The sequence below is a fragment of the Gorilla gorilla genome, chromosome Y (assembly GCF_029281585.2).
Source record: "Gorilla gorilla gorilla isolate KB3781 chromosome Y, NHGRI_mGorGor1-v2.1_pri, whole genome shotgun sequence".
Lineage (NCBI taxonomy): Eukaryota > Metazoa > Chordata > Mammalia > Primates > Hominidae > Gorilla > Gorilla gorilla.
Window position 1 is genome coordinate 20,464,940 of NC_073248.2, and position 14,665 is coordinate 20,479,604.

Below are 14,665 nucleotides of genomic sequence, written 5' to 3' on the forward strand. Positions count from 1 at the left end.
TGTCAGAAACATTGGAGTGTTGCATTGTAACTGGAAATTCTAAAAAGTGAAAGTTATAGAAAGGCTTTTCTCATAATGCACAACATGGGTAGATACTGTTACAGAGTATTACATGATGTGATTTACCTACAATAAAGTGGTTGTATAAAATAAAGTCTCCACCAAAATTAAATAATCTCAAAGAAGTCTTTATAACATATGTGAAATAGCCAATGATCTATAACATATATATATAATATAGGTCAATGAAGAAAACAGAGAATACCTGCAATACACTTGGGAAAATAAAATAGTTGGCAATGCTTCCAGAAAATATAAGCAAAAATATGTCTTTCCTCAGTTGCAGAAGGGATATAGTAATAATACCTTTCTCAGAGTTTATTTGTTAAGTAAGAAGTGATTTAATAGAAATCAAGCACTTATTTCTACCTCGCAGAAGAAAGTGAAAATTTGCAAAAGCAACTCTTATGAAACCCAGGAATACAAGTCTAAGAAAAAATTATTTAAAAAAAATCAAACTCACTATCAAGAAAGAAATCATTTCTGAGGTTTGGACTCCAATAACATCAGTTTGAGATCAACCTTGGTAGTTTGTTGAAATAGTCAACTGAGGAGTAAAGTTGGGTATATTCCCAGGAAAGAGACGATTTATTTGTTCGGTGGGCCTGGACCCTCTGCCAAAATAATTGGTGAAAGTAGGTACTGTTCAGATATTTAGTGAGAACATTTGAGTTAGTAGTGAAAGCCATGCCCACAGATACTAGGATCTAACACCGAATGTGGTTTTTATTCAAAGCCATGAGAGAAAAGACTCCTATGTCAACTTCTATCCTGTGTGATATTCTAGATGGAGGAGAGGATTTTCATATTACCTAAAGGATATAACAACCTCAAAATCAGAAACTGCTATAAAATACTAGAGTGAAAAATTAAGTCCTGAGAAACCTCCAAAGATTAAAACTGCTCCCTCCACCCAGAATAACTTTGCATTCAAGAACTTAAGTTTGCTTTACCACTACAAAGACAACATTGCTAATTCAATGGTGGATGTTCCATGCCCTAAGAGATAGTCAAGGAAGACAATTAAGGGTCACACACGAAAATAAAAATTTAAATCAAGAAGGTTTTCATTATAAGTAGGCTTAGGCGTTGTTTGAGATGAAGAAATGGAATCTAAAGGCAAAAACAGGCAGGTAGCAGGACAAAAATAAATTTTTTAAATAGACAATTATTCATTGTTGAAAAATGAAACATATACTAAAGGAAATCAAATAATTTTTCTTTATTTGTTTCTTATACAGTAGATTCAACATAAATATAGCAAGAAAATGTAGTTTCCTAAGTAGATATGAAAGTAAGGTTGCCAGATGTAGGGGGAAAATACAGGCATTTAAATGTCACATTTTAATTTGAAATTTGACAATTTATTGACAAATAACAAATAATTATTTTTTAGTATAAGTCTGTCCATGCAATACTGAGAATATTACGAAATTACAAGAATATTGAGAATTACACTGAAATGTTGTTTGTTGTTTATTTAAAATGAAAAGGTAACTGACAATCCTTCATTTTACCTGGTGGCCATTTATGAAAGAGAAGTTATGAAAGTTGAGCTCAGAGTAGGAAGCTTTCATGTACATTTATAAAAAACACCATAAGACAAAAATGTGTAGATAGGGCAACAGGCAGAATACAAAAGTAATCTCTACACAGAATATTATTCCACATATGTTATTGTTATTTAAAAATATGTTTTTCAACCCACAAAGATTATGTAAATGTCAAAGACTTATCAAAAGACCAAGGAAAAGAATAAAAGTTTCCTTGTTTCTTATTTTAGCAAGAAGAAAAATAAATTTCCAAATCAAAGAGGTATTACAGGAAGTTTTTTTTTTTTTAATGGGGCTAATACATGTTTTAGTTTGTTCACAAAAAATCAACTAACTGGGTCCCAGTGATTAACTACAGAAAGTGTAGAAATATCATGATTAATGTCAAAAGTGGGAAAAGAAATACGTATCAGTGAGAAAATGAAATCAAAACAATTAGGAAATCAGGTGGTGGGTGGGGAGAGGGAGAGAAGAACTAAGGCAGATGGAGGGGAGGCAAAGGCAGAGGCAAAGAAAATCTAGGGTAGAATAACTGTTCAATAAGATATTAGTTATATAGATAAGAGAGAAATCATATTAGATGTAAACTGTTTAAATTTCTGTGTTGAAATATAAAATACTCTAATAGTACATTGAGAAAAAAACTGCTTTTACCTAGAAGTAATCACACTGAAATACTGAAAAAAAGGTTTAGAGAAATTTAACAGGGATTTATCAAAAAAGTAAGGCCACTGATATTGTATGAGGCAAAGGAGAGTTTTAAGAAAAATGCAAGCAGTAAAGAGACATAATAATATATAAGTTATAAGGTGACAGAGAAAATAAGAAATATCAAAATATGAAAAAACTTTTAAAGTTAACCTAACAGTCACAAATTTAAATGCCTCAGTAGCATTGTCTCAATATATATCTGAGGCAAATTTTATGCATATGTATTTATGTGGACAAATCCCAACTGTAGTGACAGGTGTTTAATATATTACCCACCTAGACTGATACTCATCAGTATACAGACACTTAATAGTTAATAGAAATACTTTGCAATGTTTGTGTACTTACTTTTCTTCAGTTTTTTAATGTGAAGCCAAGTAGTAGAGCCACTTTCAGGATTTGACAGCTCTGCTAGTAGAGCAAGTATTAATACAGAATAACCCTCATTCCCTTTAACGCCAGGTCCATCTAGTCTAACTAGCACCTTGCTTTACCTTCTCACGTGCTCACTAGCCATCATGCTCACCCTTCTCTTCCAGATCCACTTCCTCATGATACTGTCTTCTAACTGGGCTTATTTGGATGCCAACAAAATGCAGGCTTACCAGGATATCAAAGCACAGAAAGAGCAGGAACTGCAACATACACAGTTTCAGTAAAAGGAGTAACTCAATTCTTACACATTAATGTTTGCTGGAGTGTTTCAGCCAACACATTTACAGCTCTGACAAATTATCAGACAGCTGCTCTGCATTACAGAGGCGTATCCCACCAAAGTAATGTAGACATTGAAACACCTCACTTTCTGTCTCAAGCTGCTGGGATGTAGCTCCTGGAATACCTTCCAGTGAGTACATCTTTTTCTTTAGAACAAATATTGGAGGTTATATGTTAGTCATTTTAAAAGGCCACACTTTGACAAGATGACCTGTAACTCTTTGGAAATTTGCGGCACATTCACACTTACTGCTAGAACATTTCTGCCAAGACACTCAATGGAATATATGGTACTCTTTGATACGGACCTGTGACATGCCAGAATCAAAAGATGAGATCATAAATTCACATATATGCAATTTATTCTCAAATAAGTGTTATCAACATAAGAAATAAAGTGGAATTGGCGTGAAGTTTCAATTCTGACTGCTGACATTTATTAAACTTTGGCTCAAAGGTAATGTGATTCGTCTCATGACTGACTTTTTAAATTAGCTTTCTCTCCCAAGTCCACGACCCATAAATTTCCTCAGCCCATAAGAAAATATTTTTCAGTAACCCCAAAATTAGCTGCAGTCCTGCTGACTCTACTACTAAAGAATCTGTATTCGGACTCATTGACAAGAATTTCAGAAGCACTTTTATAATAGTTTTTATTTCAACAAAATAGTGATCCAGTTTTTATTATCCTTGAGAAATACATGTCAGCTCTGCCTTAAGGAGTACTTGGTATACATTTTTCAGAATTTATATCGTAACCAAAGACCCAAATATCTTTCACAGAATTTTCTTCTATATATTTTTTTAATTAAGAATTGTTACCTCACCAAAATGACCACCAATTTAAACCATTTTTCAGTGGCCTGGGTAAACAGCTTCAAATCAACTATCTAAAACCTAATTTCAAATTGGCCACAGACCTCTAACCTCCTACTTTTATAGACTTGAAGGTGTAAGTAATTTAAATGAGGATTCGAATTTCGTTTTTCTTATCTAAATCTTAATTTCTTGAAATAATAAATTTTGATGTTCCACAAGAAAACTGCTTGAGTCCAAGCCATTTTCAAAAGAAATTTACCTTCTGCAGTACTGTGTTCCAGACATTAAGTGACTATAGGTACCGGGTGTTAGTGATGGTAAACTCTGTGCAGTTCTTTATGAAATGATCTATACAACTGTTGGGTAAAGCAGTGCTTTTCAAATGGGCTGCTTAATATAGTATCCACTATGTATGTACACGTTAAAAGTTAACTTGTGTTGGCTGTTTCCTGGATTTTAGAACACCACATGTGCAGGAATGTATTCAAAATTAAGAAAGGAATTACACTTTTATCTGGATGCTATTAAATTTGAAGATGAAGTACCATATATATCAGTGGATTTTTATTTTTTTTTTTGGTTACTCCATAAAAATGCCTGTTTGGAATATTTTCTTTTAACTGAAAGACGCTCTCTTCTGTAGAGAACGACTATTCCAAAGTAGCTACATATTTTGTTTTCCGTTGCATGACAGATTTCACTATTGTTTCCAGCAATAGTGATGCCTTCAGAGTCCAGTATTCCAGAAGAGGTAGGGTCTCAAGCCGAATTTTACCTTTCTAATTCCGGTAGATATTATCAGAAAATTTTGAAAGTTTTGTTTATGTAGCCTAATATTTTTTATGTAAAGAGAATTAAATTTTGCTATGTATAAATTTTTGTAATCTGACAGTGAATCCATATTTTCAATCAGTGTCAAGGGTTTCCTATAGTTGTACTCAAGTGTGGCAATAAATATTTGTAAATAATAGTCAATACTTGTGTATGCTTATTTTAAAGCTCTATAGTGGTGAAAATAGTTGTGGATGTATTAAGAGAAATGAAATAAATGTATAACTTCATTCACTTACTTTTTACCATATATAAATACTATCTTTCTTTGGCTTCAGTATGGTGTCACTTTTGAATAATGTGCGTAGTAAAGATTGCACATTGGTATGGTAATCAAGTCTGTGTGTGCTACTTGGTTTATTTCTGGCAAAAATCTCTTCAGCAATTTAAGAAAATATTAAAATCTACTGGGCTGTATTGGGCATAAAAGTACCACTAGCACCTTTGTAGATTTTCTGTATAAAGTAAGAACTTTTCTGACTAGTTTTCAAACAAATAAAAGCCATCTGCCTATGAGATTAACATGGCTTAAACTTGTGCAAATTAGAAATGATCAGGATCCATGTTTAGTTGTTTATTTTTCAAATAGAAGGTACAAAAACAGAAAGATTTACTCAGAAATATATAGAAACCCACTTCTAACAGTTACTCTCTAGAGTTACAGAGCTAAATATGTTTCCCATAATCTTATTACATAATCTGTTTGAACTCCTTATCTGTCAACGGAATTCTGAATTTGGATTCTCCGCGTCTGACCTTTCTTGGTGAGGCCTAGCCTTTGTCACTATTGACACATGGCCACTCCTCATTGAGGTGCTGACCCTGGATAATCACCCTTTATTTGTGCATGACAGAAAAACTGTTAGCAGTTCAATTAGTGTGTTATTTGTCACATTCCTTTCTGCCTACTGCTTAAGTAGCCTCTAAATTATCCACAGTGATTCTGCCACAAAACCTAGGACACCCTACAGGTTTGAGTAGACATTATTTTTCCAGTTCTACGTTGCAAAAGTTGACTTTTAAAAAATAAAAATGAAGTCAATTGCAAAGGAGGAGCCCTGTGTTTAAAAACTAATGAAATACTTGAAGCCCATCCATTAAATATGAGGACCAAAGATTCCACAAAAAAGATGATATCTCAGTATGTTCCTGCTGCTATAACACAGTATCTTTGACTGGGTAACCTATGAAACCAGAAAATTTTTTTTTACAGTTTTAGAGACTGGGAACTCCAAGATCAAGGCACTGATAGGTTCAATGCCTGGTGAAGTCCTGGTCTCCGCTTCCAAGACAGCACCCTGTTTTTGTGTTCTCCAGAGAGGACAAATACAGTGCACTCTAATGATGGAACGGCAAAAAAGCCTAGTTAGTTCCACCGAGTTCTTTCATAAGGTCACTAATTGCACTCTTAATTGCCTCCCAAAGTCCCCACCTTTTAACTCTATCACACTGGGTTTTTTAAATTCCAACATATAAATTCTGGAGGGACCCATGTATTCAAGCTACAAGCATCAAGTGCAAAGACCAGAGGCAATATTGTACTATTTCTAATGCCTACAAAAATCTGTATTTTAATGTTCAGGTAGAAAACAGAAATGTGCTGGAAAAAATGGCCTCTTGTTTTACAGATGGCAGCCCAACTCTTCAGAGGAAAGAACACACTTACCTTTCCCAAATGTAGGCCTACATTTGACCAATGAGATGGGTTATACTCATCTAAAAATTTAAGACAAAAATTAGAAAGTTTTTAAAAAAGAACAGCTCATTTTAGTATAATGAATGAGACATTTTATGACTGGAAAAGGGGTTTTTCACTTGACTCAGTTATTCTTGGTTCATACACTATAATACCAAATACAATTAGGAAAAATCAAATACACTGGATTACACACTGATTTATATTGAGAGTTTTGTCTGATGACAGAGAAACGTTTACAAAGAAGTAAATGTTATGTAACTTCTCATCATATTTGAATTAGAATCTGAGGAGCAACCCTGGTTACCAAAAGTCATCTGGTTCTTCATGAGAAAAACCTGTTACATTACCAAAGGGAAGACAAAAATTAAAATATAAAAATCTTGAAAATTTGTGTCAGATTTATTTGGTATCTTCATAATGTTCTCAATTTATTTCCTGGGGAGTTTCTGGCCTAGCTTATAGATTATATTAGGATCAATTTCACAAGTTAAAAAACTCAATCCATTCTTTTTATAGCCAGTAATTCTGACTGATTCAATAACTTCTTACAGGCAACCTCAAATTCTTAACTGTTTCTTTTGGCTGACAAGGTGAGCAATTAACTGTTCACATATAAAACACCGTGTGCGGGGAAACCAAGTCCATTTCAATTTCATCACTACATTGAAGCATGTCTATAGGGAGCCTTCCTGAGCCACCTTTCTTGAGCTCTGATTGCATGTGGGAAAGGGAAGAATTTTGAAATTAGGTATGCATTAATTTTATGAAATATTTTTCTCTAAGAACCACTTTGAAACACATATGTCATTTAAAAGCCTAAAAAAGTGGTGACTTATAAACAAAAAATTTAGCAAGCACATCACAATTAACCATCAGGTATGCATTTAACACCATGATACTTCAGACTTATATAAAATATTAATGTCACTACTAAGGTACTTGTTATATGATAATAGCTTTTTTCTCTCTTGATCCTAAAACAAAGAACCACCCTACCTTTACAAACTTTGACAAACCAAAATCTCTTAAATATTTTATCTTAAGAAAAAAATCTATAAATTTTTGTCAAAAGAGTAATACCTTTAAAAGACTCAAGGTTCCAACTGAACTTCTGATTTTTTATGCTTTTCACCTTTTTGTCTTCAATGAAGAATAAAGAGTACTCGGATGTGGATTCCTGTTCCAAGAAGTTAAAATAAACCACAGAAGCCCCGTGTGTCACCCACAGCATGTATGCCAGTGAACTAATTTTTTATAATGGAAGTCATTCCTAGCATCAGTGGAAAACAAATAGGTCATCTCAATGAAGGAAGTGATTAATTTCCCTGAAGTGTCCTGTGCTTTAGACTTGAATTAACCAGAAATCCAGGGAACATTCATATGCTACTGTAATTAAAGCAAGACTTAACAAGTGTGTTAAGTGGAAAAGTAATCCATCTGACAGGACAAGAATCAGAATGCAGAAGGGAAGAAGAGAACCTGAGGAAAAAGGGAGGCAGCCTATGCCCCTGGAAGAAAACTTGGACTGGCAGCCATCTCTGCCCTTGGGTTCTTCTAGTGCCAGCTAGCTGACGTTGAAAGCCTCTTCTTTAAACATATGTGATTCAAAGCAATATTCTGAAGCAAAGCACAGTCTACCTTTTTTACAGCCTTATTAAGGATCAGATTAGAATGCACAAAAATTACCTCCAAAAACAATCATTTACTACCAAACTCCTGAGTTGCATAGTCTATGCAGACGTTCTCAGTGTCTGTAAGACAAGAAGAGAACAGGGATGTTTTTTTGGGCACCTGCCACTGCTTTGACTTTGGACACTAATTGACTCCCTTCACTCACCTCAGTGTACTTACTAAAGATGTACAATGCAGCAACTTGTACAGAGAATTAAGTCATAATTACTATCCTTTCTGAATCCAGTTTTTCTAGTTCCCCTTGTTCCCTTCCTAAAATGTAGGTTACTCTGCCTTTTTTCTTCTCTCTGCCTTCATTCTTTCACTTGCAGTTTCCATATTGTTTTTCTTCTTCCTTTTGTTCTTCAACTTCTTTCTGATCTACACCTAATAGGACGGAAAATAAAGAGTTGCGGCGCGTATCAGATTCCTCAGATGAATGTGGGACAAGTCTGCAGGAGTCCTTGCCAATACCCGGGGAGAATCTACTTGGCTTTTGGTTGACATGTGTCCTGCTTCAAGTCGCTGTCCCATGTTCATTGACTTCAAGCCCCCAATCCCGCTCCTTGCCATGGCATTCCACTTCACTTGGCTGAGATGAAGACAAGTCACCCTCAGCATGACCGACTCCAACTGACATATCCTCCCTCTATGTCACAGGTTCTCATCTTTCACACAGATTTCCTTTCTCTTTTTGAAAGCAAAGACTACATTTCTGCCTCAGCTTTTGATTATAATCCCTCTCTTATCTTTAGGACACTTCCTGAGCCACTGATCCCTATTTCTGCAAGCAGTTTTATAACTCTTATTCCCACAAAGATGCTCAAGTCTGTTCCACCCTGAAAGAACTGACATGACACCCCTGCACTCCCCCAGCCATTCTAGCCATCTCAGTGTTCATTCTCTACTTCCTCCAAATGGACGGCAGCCTTTCCTGGGGTTTTTGTGATTACTCAGATGTGGATCCTTTCCATATCTTTTCCTCTACTCCTGGTCTCTCTACCTATACTCGCGTCCACAGTTCTGACAGGTTCCTGCCACACACACGTGAAACTGGCACAGCACCACCTTCGTCCCAGGCGTGATCATCCCAGTGTTTTTCATCATGCTCTTTCTATCCTCTATCCACCCTGCAAACAGCGCTGGCACATTCACATTCCCTGTCCTTCGGCTGCGACAGGTGCCTTCTTCACCGTCTCCCTGGAATACCTAATCAGCCCAGTCAAGACTCTCCGTGAAGTCAGTCTCTGCCCTCCAGTAACTTGTGGTCACCTGCACCAGGCATTTCCTGAGAGGAAGGGGTGTATCTGCTGTGCAGTGCCTCTGCTCTGCTAGAGTTCAACACCATGGTAGTCTGGGCTCCAATAATCTGCCTTTATCTTTCCATATTGATTTCCTATAACACCACCAGTTGTGTACTAGAAATATTTCATCTGTGTCAACCCACTCACTGGGGCCTGGCCATGGCTGTGTCTTCCTTGCTTGGCATTTGCCTTTACTGTCTCCTCAGCCTGTGTTACTCCTGAACAGTCATTAAGCCTGGTATGCTACTTGAGACCCAACTGCAATGCCATCTCCCCCTTATTTCTGAAATAATAAGTAACCAAACCACCCCAGCACATTACTTGCACGATATCTTGCACCTGCTTCTTGAAAACCTACACATACTTGTTTCATCCACTTCTGTTTTTTCCAGGGAAGGCCCATATTTTAATAAACTGTCTGTTCCCTTTGCGTCTTGGCACAGATCCCTACATCTCATATGTTTAATTAGACTTCATTCTCAGAAACTATTATGCTGACCTTTCTCTTTCAGTTCTGACCCATAACCTATTTTTTTAAGCTAGCAATGCTAATGAGAAGAAAAATTCATAGGTTTACTGGAGGATTCTGAACCTTTTTGCTCTGCCTTGTTTTAAGTCACCAGCAGGGACTGAGTTAATTTCATGAATAAGAGAGAAGCAATGCAGTTTTTTCTCCCTCTCCAACACCTGTCTCTTCTCAATCCTTCTCGTGAAATTAAAATACCAAAAGGGACGCTTGATTTCTGCAGGCAGAAATGCAACTTCCTCCTTGCTAGAAGAAGAAACAGAAGTTACTCTAAAATGAGATTGCTTTCTTATATGGAATAGTAATCTCAAAATAGCAATGTTGTTTCAGAACCTCTATATTGAGAGGTCTTCAACAAACTACTTTTCTGTTCTGGTGTATATTTCACACCTGCACGGTGGAATACAGAAACCTCTTTGGAAACAAAGACAAAGAAATAAAGCATGTTTATTGAGCACCTCGTATAAGAGACACCAAATTTCAGCCTTTTCAATTCCATTTGTGCCCAGATGAAGAGGTGAAATGATGAATATAAATATTCTCAATAACAACAGTGTTACTCACTATGTTGCTTAATAATTTTATAGCCACTATTATAATGTACATTCTCTCTCAGAGGCAGTTGATTTCCTTTATTCTACTCAGTTGATTTCCTTTATTCTGTCACATTATTTTTATTCCCTTGCTCAGGCCTGTGACAAATGGCTGCCTGTCAGAAACTCCCTCTTGTGGCCATGTCCGCTACTCATCAGCTGCAGCCCATTTCTTCTGCAGTCCTGCTTAATGGCTTGCTGACCATCTACCTCAGTGACTAGAAATTCAGGAAGACTAGGGCTTGGTTTTGTTCACTGTTGCATGTTCAGCCCCAAGGAAAGTGCCCAGCAGAGACAGGCTCTAGATCAAGTCTCACTAAGTGCTTTCCAAAGCAGATTTACTCTGGAATCAGTAAAATCCAACCTCTCAAAATTCCTTGCCTCTCTAAGTAATTCTATATGTTCCCGAGTGCCACGACTATAAGCAAGAAACTGCTAACAAGAGGTTTTGGAAATGTTTTGAAGATGACGTATTTTCAATGTTTTGGGAAAACTAAGAGGTGGCTTAACTTGAGAAATTTTCATATTTGAGGCTTAAACACTTTGACCCCAAAAGAATAGAGCCTGGCTGTTTGCTCAGCCCTGGAACAAACTGCAAAGCTCCCACAGCTCTCTTCCCATCTCCCTCCACCTCCAGCAAGGGAAGTGGGTAATCTCAAAGAAGACTGGAATGAAAAAGTAGGCCAGACGAGAGAAGTCTGATGGCCAGTTTTTCTCCAGTCCTAAGTTAACTCAGCGTCACAGCTTTTCCAAAAAATTGAAATACAAAGTTTCTCCTCCCCTAATTTCTTAAGACACGAGGGAAGCACACAGATGGAAAAAGAAATATTTAAATGTTTCAATCACAATAAAGTTATATAATGGGAGTTACCTTTTATTCCAGTGTTTCATCATGATTTCTCAAGATGACTTCTCAAGACCTGCAGGAAATAGTTTTTGCAGATGAGTTTTGCGGAAAAGTCCACCTAGTATGCCAGACACTGAATAGTTACTGAAAACATTTTTAAGCAACTGACCTGGGAAGCCTAAATAAGAAGTCCTTCATTGCCATATGTCCTTTCCTCAGCAGGGTCTTTACATGTTAACACAGAAATTACTTGAGGAATGTTATTAACAACATAATGACACTATAACTCCCAAGCCTATACTTTGACTAATTTACACCTACAAAAAGACCTTCAGTGACACATGAAATAATTCACAGAGTACACACTACACAGAGTAAACAGACATGACCCTGCTGACTGTTAGTTAAAATAAAGCACTTTCTTGGGTGCTGATATTAGATGGGCACAGCACCTGCAGCACCGCCCACATGAGGCGTATCTTCTGATATGCGCCCATGTGAGGCACATCTCCAGAAGAGAACTCATCCATTTCAAGGTGCCTGGGCACGTTTCCTGCATCTGCATGAGGCACAAATGGTTTTCCCATGAGTCATTAACAACAACAGCAAGAACAAAGGAGAGTAGTACCATGTGGGGGCAACTGGCTACAGCATGGCAACTTCAGCCAGAGTAATGAGGTGCACTTTTTCCTGGGAGGATTTTGTGAAGTTCCAGACATAACCACTTGCCAGTGTATTTGCTTGTCAGAGTGTTCTTGTACTTGAAAGAATTAACTTCCTTTACAAAATTGGATTTCCCAACAGGAAAGTGACAGCGAAGAATTCAAATGGCTTGTCGATAATCATTTGAATTCTATTGAAATGTCAATGATTGAACACAAAGGCTTTAAGAAATATTCACAAAATTTACTAAGCCCTCTCATTTAACTTTGCAAAATATTATACTTCCAGATTAGAAGATGACTTTTACAAGACTAACCAATGGGTTACATAAAAATATAAAGATTTCTCAAGCTGGGAAGAACCTTAGAGATGATAGGCTCTACATGCTTATTCTACACTTACAAAGTGACTACAAATTGAGACAGTCTAGGGCAGGCCCATAGCCAGGACACCAGTTTCTGGATTCTTAATGTTCTTTTATCACCACCCTTTCACTAAAAATGAGGCCTCCTAGATCGGAGGAAATCCACAGAATCAGTAAATTTAAAGAAAAATAACATCCCTGAATTCCATATAAGGGAAGAAAGACATTTTTAAATATCACTTATTTTAAATCTGATAAGTTAATGATGTATTTATGAGCTTAGCTGAAACTCTGAAATTAGTCATGCTGAAATTTTTTAAAAGTGAGAGACACAAGCATAAAAAGCTTCATGATAGGAAAATGAGGTGATACAGCTGTACTTGCAGTTTATCCAAAATAAAAATGTTTCAATTTGTAACTGCTGTTTTTTTTTTTAACACCAATAGGTATCTTTCACCAAAACTAAGTTTTCTACATCTTCAACTTATGAAAACTGGTACTTATGTGGAACTTAATATTTAAAAGATGAGTCAAATTACTCATTATCCTTAAAAGATAGCTTGTCCACATCTGGAAATTCACTTTTATCTTGAAGTTCCATCTGTCTCTGGTAAAGACTAGATTGGAAGAATAAAATTCAAGAATGTGAAGATTTAATAAGGGAGAACCCAAGAGCATCAGGTGGTAAAAAAAAAAAGCCTTCTGTTATTCAAGAAAATGCTCTGAAAAATTCCTTTTCTCCTTTTTTTGGTAAAGATTAGCTCCACCTCACCACCACCATGAGGCATTGTTCTCAGCAATTAATACCTGCTTACTCAGTAACTCCTTGTAACTATGTTATGCTGTGAAGTAGGTACTACACTTGTTAAAGAAGAATAATGTTGGACTCTGAATGCTCTTCCTAGGAGTTTAGTTTTTCAATAAAAATAAAATATTTCCCAAAAAATCCTGCACATTTTCAGCATGAACCAGCTGAGGAGGCAATAGCACAAGCTGGAGTGAGCAGAGTACCCCACTCAGCATGTGTGTGTGTCTTATCATTCTTTTTGGCTTATCACAAGTACCCAAAAAGAAAAAACCTGGCCATGTGTGGTGTGGATCATGCCTGTAATCCTAGGACTTTTGGAGGCTGAGGCTGGCAGATCACGAGGTCAGGAGCTTGAGACAATCCTCGTCAACAGGGTGAAAACCCGTCTCTACTAAAAATACAAAAATTAGCAAAACATGGTGGTGTGTATCTGTAGTCCCAGCTATTCAGGAGGCTGAGGCAGGAGAACTGATTGAACCCAGGAGGCAGAGGCTCAGTGTGATGAGACTGCACTCCAGCCTGGGTGACAATTCAAGACTCTGTCTCAAAAAAAAAGGGAAATCTTTGGGAACATGACTGGTGTTGCTGGAAACAGAGGACCGGAGAGGCCGATATGGGGAAAGAGGAGGATTTATTTAGGTGCACCAGCTCAGCGAACATATATCCAAAAAAGCTGAGTATTGAATAAAGACTAAGCAGGGATTTTATAAGCAAACTTACAGAAGCAGAACCAATGCAGCTGATTATAGAATAAAAGGGTATGTAATTTATAGTGTAACTGCTGACTTAGCATAACTTCTTGTCTTGTGTAGCTGGGTTTTGCAGCTGTGATGAAAGAAAGACAGGAACCTACAAATTTTACTAAATACAAGCATTGGTAAACATAGCCATAATTAATGTTTCAGAGAAGGAGAGACGGTAATTTGCTTTTCTTTTCAACTTTGCTCCAGTGGGACCTATTTGCAACCCATTCCCTTGGCCTCAACTTTTTAGACAGTGTTATTTTATAACTGTCCTTGGAGTCAGCTAGCTACACAGTGAAAAACTTGTTTTTCTTTTCGTCTTGACACTTGTCTTGCCACATTTTTCTCTGTTTTTTTTTTGTTATGCCTTTTACAGGAGAAATTTAATAGAAGGCAATAGTATTATTTTATTCTTTATGGGAAAGCATGTTTTCTTCTTTGGGCAAGGGTTGACATTTAGTTAGAGCCATTAACTGAGTAGCAGTGTGGCTGGTTATATTGTTTTTGGACTAGGTAGTATGTCTAGAGGGTGGGCAACATTATGGGGTGCTTTTTTTATGTCAAGGTTAAGTGGGGAAATGACTGCAAAGCAATGAATAGCATATTTATGTTTAGCATGGTTAGAAGAGATTCATACCCAGGGGAGGAGGTTGAGCATAGTGACAGAATAACAGTAAAATAATTAGTATTACAGTGCAAGTTATTAGACTGATGATTTTTAATTATATTTACTTGCTTGATGAATTTTATAGTTTT

At 36.6% G+C, this 14,665-nt stretch overlaps 2 pseudogenes; one reads left to right on the forward strand and one right to left on the reverse strand.

Moving 5' to 3' along the window:
• LOC134757947 (centriole and centriolar satellite protein OFD1-like) overlaps positions 1 to 14,665 on the forward strand; it is a 318,779-nt pseudogene that overhangs the window by 201,674 nt on the left and 102,440 nt on the right.
• Positions 12,894 to 14,665, reverse strand: part of LOC129530224 (centriole and centriolar satellite protein OFD1-like) — a 31,950-nt pseudogene continuing 30,178 nt past the window's right edge.